Consider the following 21,293-nt stretch of genomic DNA (forward strand, 5'->3'; position numbering starts at 1 on the left):
CTCTGTCACTTTATATGAATTTTAGTATGCTTGAGTGCAAACTCGTGTACAACAATTGGAATTTCGCATCAGGGTACTTCTTCCTATAGTCAATAAGTATGCCAACCAAAGAGATTCTTTAGTGCCTTCCAAGGTTCTGCGTAGATAGCTAAGGTCTGGAGTAAAGGTTTTGTGGGTATACCTCTTGTAAGCCCTCCCGAGACTACAACTCGGCCACTAGGGACACTTAGGGGTTTAAAGGCTTATTGCATACGCTAAATGCAATCGACGATGCCTGCGACAGTGAGTTAGGATTTTATTTTCTATTTCAGTTTTGCTCGAGGACTAGCAAATAATAAGTTTGGGGGTATTTGATAGACACATTTTTGTGTCTAATTTGTCTCGATTCTATATATTGATAGTTCTCATTTTTGTACTTATTATGGTGTTTTATGTGTGTGTAGGTATTTTTGGCCAATAAATATTTTTGGAAAAATCGGCTCGAAAAGTTGTCCAAAAGCGCCCGGAAGACACTTGTTATTCGGACTCTCAGCATGAATAAGGGGAACCCTCAGGACACCCCAAAGCAGCTGTTAAAGGCACCCCTACTCTGGATAGGGGGCGCCTCTTCTTCTTCACAATTCGAATCGGAATTCGGCGGGAAAAACGACAGCAATCGTGAAGGTTTGGAATTGGATTTCGCAAGGGATTCGACCAGATTCGATTGCAGATATTTGTTGGGCTGGACTTTCTGGATCACAACAGGGCTGGTAGATTGATTGGACTCAACCAATTGAGGCTGGATAAGCCGCGAGAAGAAAACAGAGGAGGAAGAAGTTTTCGGGGTCTGTTGAGATTATATTTGGCAGTTACGGGTGATTTGAGGGAAGATAACCCTTCCTGAGATTCGTATCAATCTAATAGAGGAACTGGAATGACCTGTACAGCTCAGAAACGCGTAGAAAATAGTTTGGAAAGTGGAGAAGTCCGAGACTTTCTGCCGAAGAAAAGAGAGAATTAAATCGAGTATTAGGGTTCCTGTTGGCTATAAAAGGGTTGCTTCAAGTCACAGAGAGGATCGAGAGTTCGGGGGTGAAGCAGAGGAGACGTCGGAGCTGCAGGAGAAGTTGTAGAGTATCTTCTCTGCTGGTGAAGAAGAAGACGAGCTGAAGAACATAGGACCCAGTTGGACAGTCGCAGAAACCGTGACCTATACTTTGAAACTCAATAGCTTTGTAACAATTTTTTCAACAATTATTCTGAGTTCGCAACAGTTTTGTTAGGGTTCTCTGTAACAGTGGGATCAGTAACAATTATAACTGTTACAAACACACTGCTTTATACCTCTTCTTCAATAAAACACCTTTTTTGAGCTATGGATTATTATTTTGAGCGTGTTTTTGACATGAGGAGCTAAACCCCAACACTGGGATGATGGAGGAAGCCCTATTTCACAATCACCTGGTAACTATAATTGATTCTTTATGACTTTTGCACTTGTTTTAATCGATTTATGATTTTTCTTGATTAGTTGTGATTTTGTTTGGTGTCGCATGCTGGGTTTTAGGAACTTTTGATGCGTCATGCTGGTGATTTACATCTAATGCTTTATAAAATCTACTTTTGGCAAAGAAAAGAGTCAACAAAAGAGCTAGAATTGTTATGAGTCATCATATGAACCAATTGAATGTGATTAGTGGTGAAATCCTAAGTCTCAGTACCTCTCGATATTCGTGACAACCTTGTGAATATATTTTTAGTATTTTTATTCTTAGTTCTTAAATTAAACCTTTACACAATCCGAGTTGAACGAACTTTACTACCACTTTCAAAACTACATCAGCAAATCCCGTGAAAAACTCTCCCACAAACGTGTTGCTCTGTTTGTTTCAATCCGACGATGCAGCCAACTCTAACCGAAACCATCGACCATACCATCCCTGTTTGGTCCAAACAGGCCCAAAGAAACCAAATCCAGTGCTCGAGTCTCATTCCAACTTGACCAAAATATTAACAGAGTTTCCGCAGGAAGAAAACCCGGGAATATGTTCAACCCTTATATCCACCGTTCTAGCCAACTTTGGTATAAACGACGATCATTACTATATCTATTGGATCAAAATAGACAAACTCAATGAGTTTCAGCCCTTGAATCTCCCTAGAACACGATCAAAACTTCAACCCTAATTCTGCTTGCGTTTGCACTATCTCCCGCCAAATTTGAAATTTGAAATGAAGAAGAAGATGTGCCCTGATCCAAAACATTGGTGCCTTTAACAGCATGGGGGTGCCCTTATCCAAAATGACGGTGCCTTTAATACTTTTCTCCGGGGGTCCAAATAGCACTTTTTGAGCAACTTTTTCCACACAAATGTATTTCTCCAAAAACACCTACACAAACATAAAAACACCATAGTAAGTAGAAAATCAAGCACTAACAATAGAGACAATGAGGATAATTCCGACACAAAAATGTGTCTATCAAATACCCCCAAACTTATTATTTGCTAGTCCTCGAGCAAAACTAATCTATAAAATAAAAACTTAACTCACTAGGTGTCCCTAGTGACCGAGATATAGTCTCGGGAGGGTTTACCAGAGGTGTACCCACAAAACCAAGACTTCTAATTGGTCACAAGTATCCAAAGAGCTATGAGGACATATATATTCTCAACCTATCTCCAAGTAACTAGAATTGCCAGAGAAATTAAAGGTGCCAGCTCTAAAGCTGACTAAACAAAAGGGGAGACACATCCGAAACACTGCTAGATAAAGAGATATCCGCTACACAGCTAGATAAACATTGTAAGATGCATCCACTTTATAGCTGGATAAGATTAGGAGAGAGATAAAGATGAGAGGGACATCTGCTACACAGCTGGACTAATTACGTGTGATGAGTTGAACCAGTGCTGGAAAGTTCTTGTGCCAGATGGAAAGCGGACTAACAAAGCAACCGAATGTATCTTTCTTCGACTCTCTCATAGTGCTCAGTAGAAACAACGTCTTCTTCGGTCTTCAACTGTTGATGAAAAACTATCGAACCTCATAGAACCTTGACAATTAACTCTTCTCTTCGATTTCTTGCTTGACTTAAAAATTTCTACTTCCCTATGGCCTTATTGAACAAAAAAAAAACTAATTATAGAACGTAATGATGATTTATTTATTTTTATTTTATTTTTTTCATTTATTATTAATTTTTTTTCATTTTTTTTTGAGGCACAAAAATTACAAGACAAAAATTTACATGGCCATGAGAGAAGGACTTTAAAAAGTTGGATCTTCGCAACTTGTGATGTCTTGGTATCATGAACTTCAACAACTTATATCGTTTTCTCTTATAACTTCTTGTAACTAAGTCTTTCACTTTGATTTTTTTGAATTATTCTATTCTATTGTTGCTTCTAAAACTTTAACGTCTTCAACTTTCTTCATAGATTTTGATGTTGATCCGCTTGTTGATGATGATAAGTTTCTACTGAGAGTGAGTCGTAATCCAGTAACTAAGACTACATTGTGAGGTTGCTTTGTCTTTCTGGAATTTCCTTCTGACCTACTTGCCTTTTCATCATGGATGGTTAGGTCCATCACGATTACCCTCTAAAAGGAACATGTTCTCTCCTGAATGTCAAAGATCTCAATGTCTTTTTCTCTAATGTCTCAATAGAATGTTATCCCTAGCAATTCTAATTTCCATCTTTTTGGTGAGAAACAATATGTAAACTTAGCTAACCGGATACTATGTGACACTAGAAGTTTCTCCATTATCCCCAAACTTAAATCTAACATTGTCCTCAATGTTCTAAAGATTAAATTAAAAGCACGAACAAGGAGAAACTGTTACCACTTGAGGGAAAAGAGATAAGGAAGGATATTACCATTTCGCATGAGCGCGGGAGCCTCCCAGTAAATGCTAATTTTAAATCCCTAGCTAGACATCAAATACCTCAAAAAGGAATGCCACCTTCCAAATTCGTATACCAATAGTCGAAACAATTGTGGGTCCACAAGACCAAATAGAGCTAACACAAATATGAGACAATTGCACTGGTTCAGAAAAATGAAAAGAAGGAGCACATCCTCGTCTAAGGTTTATGTCAAGACAACTGGGTTCATCTGGGTAGCATAATTGAGCTTCTTATGTGTATCTTGATAAATAGATTCATCCGAAAAACGGGTCTCTAATACCTGAGTTACCTCCTGGACAGTATCAGGTGGATCGGGTTGCGGAGTCTGAATAGACTCAAGTGATATCTCGGATGCACAAAGCTCGAGTCCCAAGTTAGAGACTCTAATTAGGGATACGTGTCAATCACAAGAACCATCACTACCCCCAAACTTAGGGTTTTCACTACTCACAGACAAACCTCTAGCTATTTCTTGAATTTCCGGATCTTCAAAGTCCTTAAAATACTCAAGAGATTCTTCCAATTCTCCACCCCCAAACTTAGGGTTATCATTACTCTCAGAAAGTCCTAAAACTATTGCCTGAATTTCAGGGTCTGTAGAGTCTTTAAAATACTCAAGGGATTCTTCTAAAGATTGATCACACATCTGGTCTAAGAGAATGGTTTCCTCAAATTCATCTAAAGAATCTCCCAATAGAGTATCATGCCAATTATCTTGAACTAAATCCTGAACTAAAGTGCTAATCATATTCACTTCTTCTAATTCATCATTCTCAGAAGGTTGTCTAGTAACATTAAAGACATTTAGTTCAGTGGTCATATTACCAAAGGATATGTTCATAAGTTCGGTCCTACAGTTTATGACAGCGTTAGCTGTGGCTAAAAATGGGCGACCTAAAATCAAGGGGATTTGAGCACTTGGGTCCTGAACTGGCTGGGTGTCTAAAACAACAAAATCCACTGGGTAAATAAACTTATCAACCTCAATAAGAACATCCTCTATGACACCACGAGGAACTTTGACAGACCTATCAGCTAATTGTAGTGTCATTTTAGTCGGTTTAAACTTACCAAGACCTAGCTGGGTGTATACATGATACGGGAGTAAGTTAACACTAGCTCCTAAGTCAAGTAATGCCTTATCGACAGTGTGGTTACCAATTGCACAAGATATGGTAGCGCATCCAGGGTTCTTATACTTAGGGGGTGTTTGGTTTAGAAGAATTGAATTTACTTGACCAGCTAAAAAGGCTTTCTTATGAACATTAAGCTTACGCTTTCTTGTACAAAGATCTTTAAGGAACTTGGCATAATCAGGAATCTGCCTAATTGCTTATAATAAAGGAATGTTAATGTTCACCTGCTTAAATATTTCCATTATCTCGTTGAAAGTTGACTCCTTCTTTGTTGGGGTTAACAACTGAGGATATGGGGCTCTAGGCACAAAGATAGTCCTATCAGGAATTTCTTGGGACTCCTTAGAAATTGTTTCAGTTTCCTCAGTTATGGGTTCCTCTTGGGAAGTAGAGGGTGGAACTACAGTATGTTCACTAGGCATGGCTACCTTATTGTTTACTGTTGTACTGCTCCTAAGGGTTTTTATCGAGTTCACATGGTTTGATGATTCCTCACCAACTAAAGATATTTGATGGATCCCCTAGGATTGGCTTGAGTTTGACTAGGAAACTTACCTTCTTCTCTCTCACTTAAATACTTAGCTATTTGGCTGACTTGAAGTTCTAATTTAGCAAGAGTCTGGGAATTATCCTTATGGTTCTGCATGGTTTCTTGTTGTAAACTAAGGTGGTTAGTTGATAACATATCATGGTTCTTTACTAACATAGTAAGAGCTTCTTCTAAGGTAGAGATCTTTTTCTCAGAAGTGTTCTGAAACTGGGTTTGACCTGAAGGGTCCTGAGTATAACCAAAACCTGGGGGAGGCTGAGTATTACTAGGCTGACCTTGATTCTGGCCCTTGGACCAAGAAAAATTAAGATGGTTTCTCCAACCAGGGTTGTAGGTCTCTGAGTATGGGTCAAACTTCTGACGGTTCTCAATCCTAGCATTGTTATAGACAGCACGAGATTGCTCTTCACTAACCTGACCTTCCCAAAATGAGTTATCGGGCTCTATTCCACAATTAGAGACTAAAGGAGACTCTATTAGGTTCGACAAGGGACCTATTTTTAGACTGTCCCATTTCCAAAGCTTCTAACCTTCTAGACAAAGCAGCAAACTTAGCATCTGACGCAAAACTCGTATCTACCATATTGGTGCTACTTCTATTAACCAAGAGTCTTTTAGGGGGTTCAACACAAGACTCCCACTGTCGGGATTTTTCAGCGACAACTCCTAAGAAGGTAAAAGCATCATCATATTTTTTACTAGTGAACTCACCAGCGCACATAGACTCGATCATGGTTTTGGTCGAATAGTCTTAACCCTCATAAATAATTTCTACAAGTTTCATCTTATCAAATCCATGGTGAGTACACTGGGATAGGAGATCATTGAATCTCTCTAAAAACCTATAAAGAGACTCTCCCTCTTGTTGCACACTAGCACTAATTTTCTGCCTAACAACTGCAGTTTTATGCTTAGGGTAGAATTTCATATAAAAAGCAGTGATAAGTTCCTGCCATGTTTCAATGGATTCAGATGGTAGGTTGTTTAGCCAGGTCTTGGCTTTATCTTTCAAGGAAAAGAGGAACATCTTAAGTTTCAAAACTTCATCAGTAAGGTCTTTTATTCTAACTGTCCCACAAATTTCCTCAAAATCCCTAATATGAAAATAAGGGTTCTCATCATCTTTTCCTAAGAATATAGGGATCATCTGAAGAATACTAGGTTTTATCTCGAAATTAGCCGTATTGGCTGGCAATTTGATGCACGAAGCTCGGTTGGTCCTAGTTGGGAACATGTAATCTTTCAAAGTTGCCATCACTGGAACAGCTGAAGTACTAGGGGTACTTTCCTCACGAAGAGACAGATTCTCAAAACTGAAGTTTCCAAAAACGGGGCTCTCAAAAGAAGAGTCTTCGAGCTCCCCGCCTTCACAAGAATAACTACTAGGTTTATCACTAATCAAACGACCTAGAGTGTTTCTTTTCCAAGCCTGTTCTCAAATGACCTCGGGCATACACTAGAAAAACAAAAGAAAAAGAAAAGTCCTAAAAGGAAGGGAAGTTCTATGCAACACACAAACAAGGCTGACTTCACCACAACAAACCTACTGATTTCTAGCAAACAAAAAGCATGATGGCTCCACTTAGATTGTTTCTAGACCAGCTTCTAATCCTTCGAAAGGGAATTCGTTACAATTTAAGAAAACCCATCTGGAATCAATCCGAGTAAAAGTAAGTTGAATAGAGGCGAGGGAAGCTGCGTGGAGCTTTGATACCCATGGCCTCACCGCATTACAAGGCGGCGCAATCACGCATTCAACTCACAGAAACCATCATGAACATCGAAGTATTCTTAAAAGAGTAACCAATATTTTTCGAATGACTTTCCTATTAAGCTCGTTACCCTATCGGTCTCGTTCTAGTCAGTATTTTAAGCTTAGGTTCGCGTTTGGTATCGTTTTCCTGAAGCGGGCAAGAAGAGAACGATGATGAAATCCGAACCCTTATCTTGTATGGCTAGTCCTTGCCCTTTACTAAGAAATTAAAGCATCCGTTTTCGATTCCTCAACATATATGCATACAAAAACATCCAGTAAACCCGCTGACAGGGGATTCGCGGGTGTTTAGAATTCTTACCTCCCGTTCCAGACGGGGGATGAACCGCTAAAGTCGACTCGGGCCACGACTCCTATGTCATGTACGAAACCGAGGGGCCGAGGAGATATCGTAATCGCCGTCCTTCTCTGCAAACAGTTTATATTTAAAGCTACCCTTCCGTAGGGTTTAAAAAATAAAAATAATGTCCCAAAGTTTAAAGTCCAAAGTCCAAAAATAAAGTGCAAAAGAAAAAGAAAATTACAAGAATATAAGATATCCTAATACAATCTAAAAAAAAAACTCTTTTTTTTTTTCTTTTCTTTCACTCTTTTCACTTTGTTTTTGACTCCAAATCTTTAACTATTCACCAAAAGCTTTGGAAATTTTTTCTCTTGCTCCAAATTCCAAAATCTGTAATGCAAAGACAAAAACCCAAAAACGTAAAGTAGAACAAACAAAACTAAAAAAAAGTAAAAACCTAAAAAAAAATCTAAAAACCTAAAAAAAAATCTAAAAACTCTAGCCTAAAGACAAGTCCGCGTCGGCGGCGCCAAAAATTGATGGTGATTTTCACAGTGGTTGTAGAAGTGGTAAATAATAGAGTTTGTTCAAGACTTGTGAAGGTTGTGCTTTTAGATTTAAATTTTAAGAATAACAAAAATAAAGCAAGTAAAAGTTGATGTAAAAATTAGAGAAAGACCGGGGCTAGGATTCCACCATTGGTCGATATTAGTGATTTAATAAAACAATAATTATGCAACTCAACATTCAAATTGATTCTAATAGTATTGCCTAGACATGTAGATTTCCAAAAGAATAGATGTTAATCCAAGCATAGAATATCAAAACACTAAAGAAAGCATATTCGATCAAGAGAAAATACACCTAACTAATAAAAATCATATAATCAATATTGAGTTCAATTCAAAAATCATAATAGAGTTCTTATAATTAATTAAAATAAAGATATATCACTTTTACCGAAACAGCAGCTTCCTCCATCGCCCCAAGGATTGGGTTTAGCTCATCACCATGTTGGAAACACGCTCAAAAGTTGATTTCATTTATGCTTAAAAATGATTTACAAATGATGAGAATGGTTAAAGTTACAAAGAACGATAAATGCAAACGGTCGTTGTTACTGTAGTATATAAGACTGTCAACTGTCAGTCGCTGTTACTGTAGCTTCTAAGACTGCCACTGCTGTGTTGCAATTACTGTAGCATGAACGACTGTCTAGGATGGTCTTATGTTCTTCGTGTTCTTCACAGCAGCAGAAATGGTGGTTTTCTACCACTTGATTATCTCGACTCCCTGATGCTCTGCAACTGTCTCAATCTCTCCCCCTTCTTCTATTGCTCCTCAAAAGTTTATATAGCCTCACAGCACCGAAATATCCCGTCATAACTCCATATAATTCTCCATTTACTCGGCAGTAAAGAATATCTCCTTGGGAATATTTTCTTCCCTTTCTTCTCTTCTCACGCTGTCGAAGAGTGCTGAAACTTCCTTACTTAACTCCTTCACGTCTCTGCAGCGACCAAGCACTTTCCAAAAATGAGAAACACATGAATTAGATTCCCAACAACACACAAAATTCATAGCAAATCCCGTGAAAAACTCTCCCACGAACGTGTTGCTCTGTTTGTTTCAATCCCACGATGCAGCCAACTCTAACCGAAACCATCGACCATACCATCCATGTTTGGTCCAAACAGGCCCAAAGAAACCAAATCCAGTGCTCGAGTCTCATTCCAACGTGACCAAAATCTTAACAGAGTTTCTGCAGGAAGAAAACCCGGGAATATGTTCAACCCTTATATCCACCGTTCTAGCCAACTCTGGTATAAACGACGATCATTACTATATCTATTGGATCAAAATAGACAAATCCAATGAGTTTCAGCCCTTGAATCTCCCTAGAACAAGATCAAAATTTCAAACCTAATTCTGCCTGCATCTGCACTATCTCCCGCCAAATTTGAAATTTGAAATGAAGAAGAAGATGTGCCCTGATCCAAAACACGGGCGCCTTTAACAGCATGGGGTGCCCTTATCCAAAATAAGGGTGCCTTTAATACTTTTCTCCGGGGGTCCAAATAGCACTTTTTGAGCAACTTTTTCCACACAAATGTATCTCTCCAAAAACACCTACACAAACATAAAAACGCCATAATAAGTAGAAAATCAAGCACTAACAATAGAGACAATGAGGACAATTACGACATAAAAATGTGTCTATCACATATGGAAAGTCGGCATGGTAGGGCCAAGGCAAATGGCGCGGACGGCTTGGCATAGTGGGGCCAAGGGTTTGGACGGCTTGGCATGGTGGGGACAAGGCAGAATGGTGCGAACGGCTTGGCATAGTGGGGCCAAGGCAGAATGGTGCGGACGACTTGGCATAGTGGGTCCAAGGCAGAATGGTGCGGACGGCTTGGCATATTGGGGCCAAGGCAGAATGGTGCGGACGGCTTGGCATAGTGGGGCCAAGGCATAATGGTGCGGACGGCTTGGCATAGTGGGGCCAAGGCAGAATGGTGCGGATGGCTTAGCATAGTGGGGCCAAGGTAGAATGATGCGGATGGCTTGGCATAGTGGGGCCAAGGGTTTGGACGGCTTGGCATGGTAGGATCAAGGGTTTGGCATGCAATTGGCGCATGGTGCGGCCAGCATGGCTAGGGCCGAGGGTTTGGCATGCCATTGGCGCATGGTGCGGCCAGCATGGCTAGGGCCAAGGGTTTGGCATGCCATTGGCTCATGGTGCGGCCAGCATGGCTAGGGCCAAGGCAAGGTGCGGTTGGCTTGGCATGGTGGGGCTAAGGGTTTGGAAGGCTTGGCATGGTAGGGCCAAGGCAAGGTGCGGTTGGCTTGGCATGGTGGGGCCGAGGGTTTGGATGGCTTGGCATGGTAGGGCCAAGGGTTTGGCATGCCATTGACGCATGGTGCGGCCAGCATGGCCAGGGCCAAGGGTTTGGCATGTCATTGGCGCATGGTGCGGCCAGCATGGCTAGGGCCAAGGGTTTGGCATGCCATTGGCGCATGGTGCGACCAGCATGGCTGGCATGCCTTGGCGCAGTAAACGTGGCTGGCATGGTTTTCTATTGGCACAGTGGTGCGGCTCGCATGGTTGGCATGCCTTGGCGCGAGGATGTGACTGACATGATTTTCCATTGGCACAGTGGTGCGGCTGGCATGGTTGGCATACCTTGGCGCGGTGATGTGGCTGGCATGGCATACCATTGGCATAGTGGTGCGGCTGGCATGGTTGTCATGCCTTGGCGCGGAAACGTGGCTGACATGGTTTGCCATTGGCACGGTGGTGCGGCTGGAATGGTTGGCATGCCTTGGCGCGAAGACGTGGCTGGCATGGTTTTCCATTGGCACGGTGGTGCGGCTGGCATGGTTGGCATGCCTTGGCGCGGAGACGTGGCTGGCATGGTTTGCCATTGGCACGGTGGCGTGAGAATTAGGGTTTGTTATGTACGAAGATGATGTCGGTCAATACTAAGGGCTCTGCCGTGGAATATGACACATGTATAAAAAAAGGTACCCTGGTAATTCTTACGTAGGCATGCTGGTTGATTTAATAAATGCGCTAGTGGTCATAGTGACGTCATGTCATATGTGTGGTTTTACGATTTTAACTCTAAACTAAAAACCAACATCAACATTTAAGTCCCCTGCTTAGCTCGGAACAGGAGCATTGTTGCGAGGTAAGCATAAGACGGTGACAGGCGAGGACAAAATATAAATGACAAGTCGTGAAAAGATGGTCAAGAAGACCCGACTAAACTTTTTCGAGAGGTAAGGAGAGTTCATGATTCTCGTGTTGGAGGCCTTGCATAGATTCTACTTGTGGTGTTGCTCGCTAGACCGTGAAGTGGTGAGATGTAGATTGTCAGCTTGGAATGGGAGCCGCAGGCGTTGGTCGGCTTGGAATGGGAGCCGCAGGCGTCGGTCGGCTTGGAATGGGAGCCGCAGGCGTCGGTCGGCTTGGAATGGGAGTCGCACGCGTTGGTCGGCTTTGAATAGGAGCCGCACGCGTTGGTCGGCTTGGAATGCGAGCCGCAGGCATCGGTCGGCTTGGAATGGGAGCCGCAGGCGTCGGTCGTCTTGGAATGGGAGCCCCACACGTTGGTCGGCTTGGAATGGGAGCCGCAGGCGTCGATCATCTTGGAATGGGAGAAAACTGGCTTCGGTCCGCGGAATGGTGGAAACTGTCTTCAGTCCGCAGAATGGTGTAAACTGGTTTCGTAACTTCGGATACCAAACGATGGTGATGAGGATGGAACTCCGGTTATCAAATGGTAGTGATAGCGCCTGGAAACTTTGTGTAAATTAGGGTTTGGCATGCCGAAACCCTAATTAGCCCCCCTTACTAGAATCGTTGTAGAATTCTCGTACGAACTCGGATTTTGACGGTCCGCCCCTCCATCTGATCGGAAAAGAATTTCCCATCTCCCCACGAGGGAATATTTAGGTGTTGGGCTCGTTTAGGTGGTTAAAACGGCCCTACAGTGAAACTCAGGAAGAATTCAGGAGGGATGTTGCAGGCCCGTGGAATGATGTCGACTGGCTTCAGTTCCGTGGAAGGATGACGACTGGCTTCAGTTCCGTGAAAGGATGGGAACTGGTTTTGGAACTTCGGATACCAAACGGTGGTGATGGCGCTGGAACTTCAGCCACCAAACGGTGGTGATGACGCCTGGCAAGTTTGTCGAAATCAGGGTTTGGGATGCCGAAACCCTAATTAGCGCTCCTTACTAAAATTGTTGTAGAATTATCGTACGAACTCGTATTTTGAAGGTCCACCCCTCCATCTGACCGGAAAAGAATTTCCTATCTCCCTACGCGAGAATATTTAGATTTTGAGCTCGTTTAGGAGGTGAAAACGTCCCAACAGTGAAACTCAGGAAGAATTCAGGAGGGATGTTGCGGGCCCAGGGTGACATAGTCGCACCGAGTCATCTATTCCCGTTCATGGAGCAAGAAGGAAACTTTATTCTGTGCAAAATCTAAAAACTCCGTCCGTATGAAAAGAGGCATTGACCTTCTTCTTTTTTCTGTCGCTCGTCCGGATCTGTACTTTCGTCTGCAGTGTCTCTCCAGTGGATTCCAAAATTTACCAAACTTCATTGCATTCTTGGGACGGATGGATGTGGTTGCATTGTCGGTTCATCCTTGATTTTAGGTTGTTCAGTCCTGGACCTTCTGATCGCGATGACAGTATGTTGTGGATGCTTGTATGGTCGAAATCTTCCAGAGCCACTAGATAAAATAGATGAGTTGGGAGACGTTTCATTACCGATGTGATGCTATCAAGTCTTCAAGGACTTTGTTCCAAGAGACATCCTTCGAACCATTTTCTGAATCTTGGACTATCGTATGGAATGAGATGCAATGAGCAGTCCCCAGTTATATTTCTGTTAGATCCGATGGCACGGTCGAACATGTGAATGTATCCCTGTGGCGTGCTTTTGGAGTCTTCGATGCACATGTACGGCTTTGTGTTGAGAAATTCCCGTGGCTCGTAAAACTTCGACAGTGATGATGTTGAAAATCAGAAATAACCTGGTTGAGGGGAATGAAAGCGTCTCATGCTGGTAGTCCCCATGTGTAGCCTACTTTCATTGCATCGTCTTGACTCCACGTCCACGGGCTTTGATATAAGCTTATTGTATTCTTTTGGATGCGAATCTCGGATGCTCAGAATATCACATTGACGAAATATTCTGGATAGCGAAGAGGTGGAAATGATAGAGTTATGTTGTTTATCGTGGCTTCCTCTATTTCTTCAAGAAAATGTTTCAGCCGCGTCTCTGGAGTTATCTCATGAGTTTTTGATGGTCGTCGAGTGCGATGAGCAGTATCAGTCGCATTTTTCTTTAGTTTCTGAAGTTGTTTTCCTCTAAGCAGGCTTGGGATCCTCCGCGGCCTCACAAAGTGTTGAAGGCGTCTTTTAGACAGAGAGGTGATGATATTCTTGCGCTGCACCCTTGAAGAGTAGATGACCTTGTTGTGGCTATGGCCTTTTGGTTGAATGTGTCTTATGATCTTTGACAGTGAAGGGCTTCCGTGTATATCCTTAGTCCCCAAGTATGGTTTACATGTTTTCATCTTTGTAGCGATTGCTGTTGTGGTGAAGCTCTGGCTGGTATCAACAAATGAGTGGTAACAGTTCTCGGTAGAAGATGTAATCAGGAGAGACTACATTGTCGTGGTAACAATGTAGGTTGGACGGAATTGCATCGGCCTCCATGGAAGTAAAAGGATTGGCTGGATGCGTAAGCGAGAAAACTGTCCATGATCATGAGTTTTGGCGGGATGGATCAAAAGGCGGTCATGACTACGAAGATTGGCTGGCTGCGATCATGATCCTTGACATGGGGAGCGTGGATGTACGACCCTTTGCAGGAAGGAGTGGCGGCCCCGGTATGATCCTTGGCAGGAGGAAGCGGCGTTGAGGCGGCTTCGGCTCTTGGAGAGGATGTTGAAACTTAAGAAGACAAATGCTGAAGCTTCGGCTTCGATCCTGGAGCAGCTTATGGAGAGAATGCTGAAGCGGAGCGGCTGCTGAAGTGAACGTTGAAGCGGAGCCGCTGCTGGAGGACGTTGAAGCGGAGAGGCTTCGTCAATCAGTATGATGTCAAACTGGAAACCCTTCAAGCGAACAATGGTTAGGAGTCCCCAGTTCTATCTATCGTACTTTCCAAGAGAGGTAGGGGTTTGGGAACGACTTCTTGGCTGGAAATAGATGTTTTTGGGAACGACTTCTTGGCTGGAAATAGATGTTTTCCTGACACAACGCGGTTGAGGGCTGCAAATATGTCTTGACGTTGCGCCTTGGTAAAATATAAAATCTCTTATAAATGTTCCACCATAGACTGCACAATTTTGTGGGCGAAGTCCCCCGAAATCATGCATCTCCTGACGGGAAGAGAGTCTTTGTGAACTCAGGGGGGTTGATGATCTCCTTGCCTCGATTTTGGAGAAGGCGTTCCTGATCTCTATGTGTGATGAAATTGGATTGTTGATTCCCTTCTACTGAACATTCAAGAGCAACGCTGGAAGGATGCAGGCTGCTGGTGCTGGGAAGATGCAAGTTGTTAGCGCTGGAAGGATGCAAGCTGTCAGCGCTAGAAGAGATGCAAGCTCCTGGCGCTGGAAATATGAAAGTTGTTAGCGCTGGATGGATGCAAGTTGTTAGCGATAGATCGGCTTGGAATGGGCGCTGGCTTAGCGTGGGCGCTGGCTTGGCGTGGCGCGGTAGCAATAAAGTGGGAAAGCATATTCCAGGTACGTACTCCAGCGTTTCTCTTTCAATTTGTTTTCTTGTTTTTGTTGTGTTGGTGCAAACCTTAGCCATAGGTATGCCTTCCATAAATCTATAGAAATATTGTTCTTTTGAACTGGTGTAAACCCTAGCCGTAGAGATGCCTTTCATAAACTTGTAGAAATAATTCATCGTAAACAATTCCTCTTCGAATATCATCGTAGTAGCGTCGTCTACCTCATGAATAATGACGGGTAATCATTATTATGCAAAGTGGGCACGTACGGGTAGGTGACTGATTCCACGAAGAACCGGGCGTTAGGGTTTTCCTCTTTTTCTTTCTTGTAAGTCAAACAAAGCGCCTGGTTTATGGTTTGATTTTCTGGATTTTTGGGTTGATAAACAAGTGTTACCTATGAGGGTTTTGGATTATTATTCGGGATGAACTGTTTTAAGATGATGCCATTTTTGGTTATGATTGTAACTGACACAAACATCCCAGGGAAGATATGGAACTGTGAACGTTGTGTGTCGGTAGATGACATGGGATGAAACATAACATGGCTATCGGTTTTATCATTCCCGTGAAAACTTGAAATAGTAAACCATGTATTTTGTCCATGCAAGACTTACTCGGTTTTTTGGATGTGCTAACGAAAAATGAGTCAGGTGCAAGTCCGAGTTTTGTGGGAAGCACCACGATTGTGGAAAGTCCCTAGTCGTCCCTGAGTCACTTGATAATCGATTCGTCGATCCCAGGGAGGATCGTTTACTTTTAACCTCTGGGAAGTCCCCAGTCGCCCCTTTCGGTGTCATGACTGGTAATCGGGTCGTCTGGTAACTGAGTCATCGATCCCTGAGTGGATCGTATCGGGCCGTCTGGTATATGAGTCATCGATCCCTGAGAGGATCGTTTGCCTCTACCGTCCTGACGTCTGGGTCGAAGTATGAGATCGAGGATTGAAAATTGACATTGTAACCGAAAGATCAATCTCCCACTGTGGTCGCCAATTGTTTGAGGGTGAAAACGGTTTCTGCTGATTTTGGTAATTTCGGGTGTGTGGGTGAGAAACGAGTTTAAACCCTAAACAATGTATTGCAAGGGAGTACTTTAGATTCGAGAGATCAATCTGTATAAATCCGTCCTAAACTAAGAAATGGACGTTCCAGACTTATTTCGGTCACAAAGTGAAGAAGAAGGGTTGGTTTTGGGGAGGAAAGCGAATAGAGTGTTGAGACTAGAAAAGTTGATTCTGGAAGAGTAGTTGTTTCAAGACTTGTATCAGAAAGTGGGAGCTAACAGATGGAAAGCTAACAAATATTTTTTGAGTGTTGTATACTCAGGACCTGAACTTGTTGTTCGGTGGAAATAGGTTATACCTATTTATACAAGTCTAAGTGAAACGTATTCTGGTCTCATTAAGAAATGGAAAACGGGTGAGTAAATGGGAGGAGGTGGTAACTGGTAACGCCTGGAATTGATGTTCCATAAAAGAAACAGTTTCACCATTACTCCCTGTATTTACTAACCGCCTCATCCTTATGACACTTTCTTATAACGGGAGTAGTGTACGCCGCACGCTATAAACCGCCAAACCAATACCCAATGAGCATCCCCCCGGTTTGTAATATGCGTTGATGTCTCGAGTGTTTTCGTGGAAAACATGTAGCATGTTGTTGTCGTCTGGAATTTCGAGTTTGGGACACTTGCCGGCTCGGTGACCTTCGACGGTCGAGATTTTGCATCTTAAGAGGAAACATAGCTGTTGATTATTGCAACCCTTCGTTTGGTAGTCTGTGACATGAAAGCATGCTCGGTATAGCTTTAATATGGCCTGGTTTAGGCGCGACCAAAAGTTAGAGTTTTGGCTTTGTTTATGTGCGACCAAACTAGGGCCAAAAGTTGCCATGCGTTAGCTGGTAACCTTGGACGGCTAAGATTTGCATTTTAGATGAAAACGTGGCCTTTGATCATTGCAGTCCTTCGTTTTGGCATCCGCATAGGGAAGGCCGGTATGGCGTGGCGCGACAAGGTGGTTGGCATGCCATTGGCACATGTGGCATGGCATGCCTTGGCACTGTTTGGCGTGGCCAAAACTAGGGTTTGGGGCCAAAGGTTACCGTGCGTTGTTTGGCAACCTTGGACGGGTAGGATTTGCATCTAGGCTTGAAGGGTGGACGTTGATTGTCGCACGCCTTCGTTTTGGTAGTATAGGGAAGGCTGGCATGCTATGGCGCGGCAAGGTGGTTGGAATGCCATTGGCACATGTGGCATGGCATGCCTTGGCGCGGTTTGGCGTGGCCAGAACTAGGGTTTTGGGCCAAAGGTTACCATGCATTGTCTGGCGACCTTGGACGGCTAGGATTTGCATCTAGGATTGAAGGGTGGTTGTTGATCGTCGTACGCCTTCGTTTTGGTAGCCGCATAGGGAAAGACGGCATGGTCGGGCCAAGGAAAATGGCGTGGACGGCTTGGCATAGTGGGTCCAAGGGTTTGGACGGCTTGGCATGGTGGGGCCAAGGCAGAATGGTGCGAACGGATTGGCATAGTGGGGCCAAGGCAGAATGATGCGGACGGCTTGGCATATTGGGGCCAAGGCAGAATGGTGTGGCGGCTTGGCATAGTGGGGCCAAGGCAGAATGGTGCGGAAGGCTTGGCATTGTGGGGCCAAGGCAGAATGGTGTGGATGGCTTGGCATACTGAGGCCAAGGTAGAACGGTGCGGACGGCTTGGCATAGTGAGGCCAAGGCAGAATGGTGCGGATGGCTTGGCAAAGTGGGGCCAAGGTAGAATGGTGTGGATGGCTTGGCATAGTGGGGCCAAGGGTTTGGACGGATTGGCATGGTAGGGCCAAGGGTTTGGCATGCCATTGGCGCATGGTGCGGCCAGCATGGCTAGGGCCAAGGTTTTGGCATGCCATTGGCGCATGGTGCGGCAAGCATGGATAGGGCCAAGGGTTTGGCATGCCATTGGCGCATGGTGCGGCCAGCATGGCTAGGGCCAAGGCAAAGTGCGGTTGGCTTGGCATGGTTGGGCAAAGGGTTTGGACGGCTTGGCATGGTAAGGCCAAGGAAAGGTGTGGTTGGCTTGGCATGGTGGGGCCAAGGGTTTGGATGGCTTGGCATGGTAGGGCCAAAGGTTTGGCATGCCATTGGCGCATGGTGTGGCCAGCATGGCTAGGACCAAGGGTTCGGCATGCCATTGGCGTATGGTGCAGCATGGCTAGGGCCAAGGGTTTGGCATGCCATTGGCGCATGGTGCAGACAGCATGGATGGCATGCCTTGGCGCGATAACGTGGCTGGCATGGTTTGCCATTGGCACAGTGGTGCGGATGGCATAGTTGGCATGCCTTGGCGCGAAGATGTGGCTGGCATGATTTTCTATTGGCACAGTGGTGCGGCTTGCATGGTTGGCATGCCTTGGCGCAGTGATGTGGCTGGCATGGCATGCCATTGGCACAGTGGTGCGGCTGGCATGGTTGGCATGCCTTGGCGCGGAGACGTGGCTGGCATGGTTGGCATGCCTTGGCGCGCAGACATGGATGGCATGGTTTTCCATTGGCACGGTGGTGCGTCTGGCATGGTTGGCATGCCTTGGCGCGAAGACGTGGCTGGCATGGTTTTCCATTGGCACGGTGGTGCGGCTGGCATGGTTGGCATACCTTGGCGCATGGTGCGGCCAGCATGGCTAGGGCCAAGGGTTTGGCATGCCATTGGCGCATGGTGCGACCAGCATGGCTGGCATGCCTTGGCGCAGTAAACGTGGCTGGCATGGTTTTCTATTGGCACAGTGGTGCGGATCGCATGGTTGGCATGCCTTGGCGCGAGGATGTGACTGACATGATTTGCCATTGGCACAGTGGTGCGGCTGGCATGGTTGGCATACCTTGGCGCGGTGATGTGGCTGGCATGGCATACCATTGGCATAGTGGTGCGGCTGGCATGGTTGTCATGCCTTGGCGCGGAAACGTGGCTGACATGGTTTGCCATTGGCACGGTGGTGCGGCTGGAATGGTTGGCATGCCTTGGCGCGAAGACGTTGCTGGCATGGTTTTCCATTGGCACGGTGGTGCGGCTGGCATGGTTGGCATGCCTTGGCGCGGAGACGTGGCTGGCATGGTTTGCCATTGGCACGGTGGCGTGAGAATTAGGGTTTGGTATGTACGAAGATGATGTCGGTCAATAGTAAGGGTTCTGCCGTGGAACATGACACATGTATAAAAAAAGGTACCCTGGTAAATCTTACGTAGGCATGTTGATTGATTCAATAAATGCGCTATTGGTCATAGTGACGTCATGTCAGATGTATAGTTTTACGATTTTAACCCTAAGCTAAAAACCACCCTCAACACTAAGATATCCCAAGCATCTTTAGATCTAGTGCAGTTTGTCACATGATGCTGAAGATTTGGGTAATGGCATGTATGATAGCATTCAAACCGTCGGAATTTTGCTTTGCAACAGTTATCTCAACAACGGCGTATTCACCAATAGGTTTGGGAACGTTTACATCACCGACTGCCACAATGGGAGCATCATAGCCATTAACCACATATACCCATGATTGAAAATCACGCGATTGAAGAAAAGCTCGCATAACAATTTTCCACCATAAGTAATTGGAGCCATCGAAGACTGGTGGTACATTAATAGAGATAGCACCTCTGTCCATAGAGTCAGATTGCTACAAACACAGACTTGTTAGGTTTTAAACGTGTTTGCCTGCTCTGATACCAATTGGAAAAGCGGGGGTCTAACAACACCACCCAATATTTCGCTTAGCAATCTGTATGGACTAACTCCAAAATACTTTGCTAGAGAATCAACTAGACATTCAGACTCAATCTAGATAAAAGTATCTCAAGGAGTTAATATCTCTCTCTTGATTTGATTTTTACTCAAGCTAAAATCAATAGCGAGTCTTTATCAAATACAAGGAATAACTTGGACGGTACCAAAGACCAATGTCCAAGGATCAATCAATATCAATCAACAACCAAAAATTGGATTTCCAATTGATGATGACGAACGCACAACCTGTATTATTTCAATTATATAAAATATAATGCGGAAAAGAAATAACACAGACACCAGAAGTTTTGTTAACGAGGAAACCGCAAATGCAGAAAAACCTCGGGACTTAGTCTAGACTGAATACACACTGTATTAAGCCGCTACAGACACTAGCCTACTCCAACCTAACTTCGGAATGGACTATAGTTGAACCCCAATCAGTCTCCCACCGATCCAAGGTACAGTTGTACTCCTACGCCTCTGATCCCAGCAGGATACTGCGCACTTGATTCCCTTAGCTGATCTCACCCACAACCAAGAGTTGCTGCAACCCAAAATCGCAGACTTGATAATAAACAAATCTGTCTCACACAGAAAAGTCTATCAAAGGATAAATCTGTCTCCCACAGATAAACCCTAGGTTTTGTTCCGTCTTAAGATATGAAATAAAGGTGAACAGGAACCAATTGATAATCCGGTCTTATATTCCCGAAGAACAGCCTAGATGAATCAATCACCTCTCTACAATCCTTCCTGACTACACAGGCAGTTTGTCGAGGAATCACAAACAGTGAGACGAAGATGTTTGTGACTTCTTTATCTTGCCTATCGGAGAACTCTCACGATCTCAAGCCAATCAAAGATTGTACTCGTACGATAGAAGATGCAAGATCAGATCACACAACTACGATAAAAGTAGTATCGGTCTGGCTTCACAATCCCAATGAAGTCTTTAAGTCGTTAACCTGGTTTTAGAGAAGAAAACCAAAGGTTAAAGGAGAATTGACTCTAGCGAGCGCACTAGTATCACACAGACGTGTGGGGATTAGTTTTGCACAATGCTATATGTCTCCTTTATATAGCCTTCAAATCAGGGTTTTGCCTTAGTTACAAAGCAATCCATATTCACCGTTAGATGAAAACCTGATTTAGATACAAGCTAATATTTCTCAACCGTTAGATCGAAAACTTAGCTTGTCACACACACTTGGGTAGATGTTTATTGGGTTTGTGAAAACTATGCCCAAACGTGTACGTGTATGTTAGTTCAACATAGTAACCCAAAAGGTTAACCATATGAGCATTTCATATTAACCTTGTTCTTCTTCACCATAACTAGTTCAATTGACTCAAATGAACTAGTTAGAGAGTTGTTCAATTGCTATGAGATCTTATGTAACTACAAAAGACACAATTGAAACAAAGATGATTCGATTCGATTGAATCGTCTCATGAACTTTATATCCACGGTTTGCATAAAGCATTCCTTAGTAATTTAAGTTTCATGTTCAGAGCACATCTTTAGATCATAACCTCTTAAGCTCACAAACAAGTTCGCGGACTTAAGATAACCGGTGGAGTTTTCCAAACTCAGCAGAAAATCTCGGCAA

Source organism: Papaver somniferum, chromosome 10, assembly GCF_003573695.1.
Source record: "Papaver somniferum cultivar HN1 chromosome 10, ASM357369v1, whole genome shotgun sequence".
Taxonomy (NCBI): domain Eukaryota; kingdom Viridiplantae; phylum Streptophyta; class Magnoliopsida; order Ranunculales; family Papaveraceae; genus Papaver; species Papaver somniferum.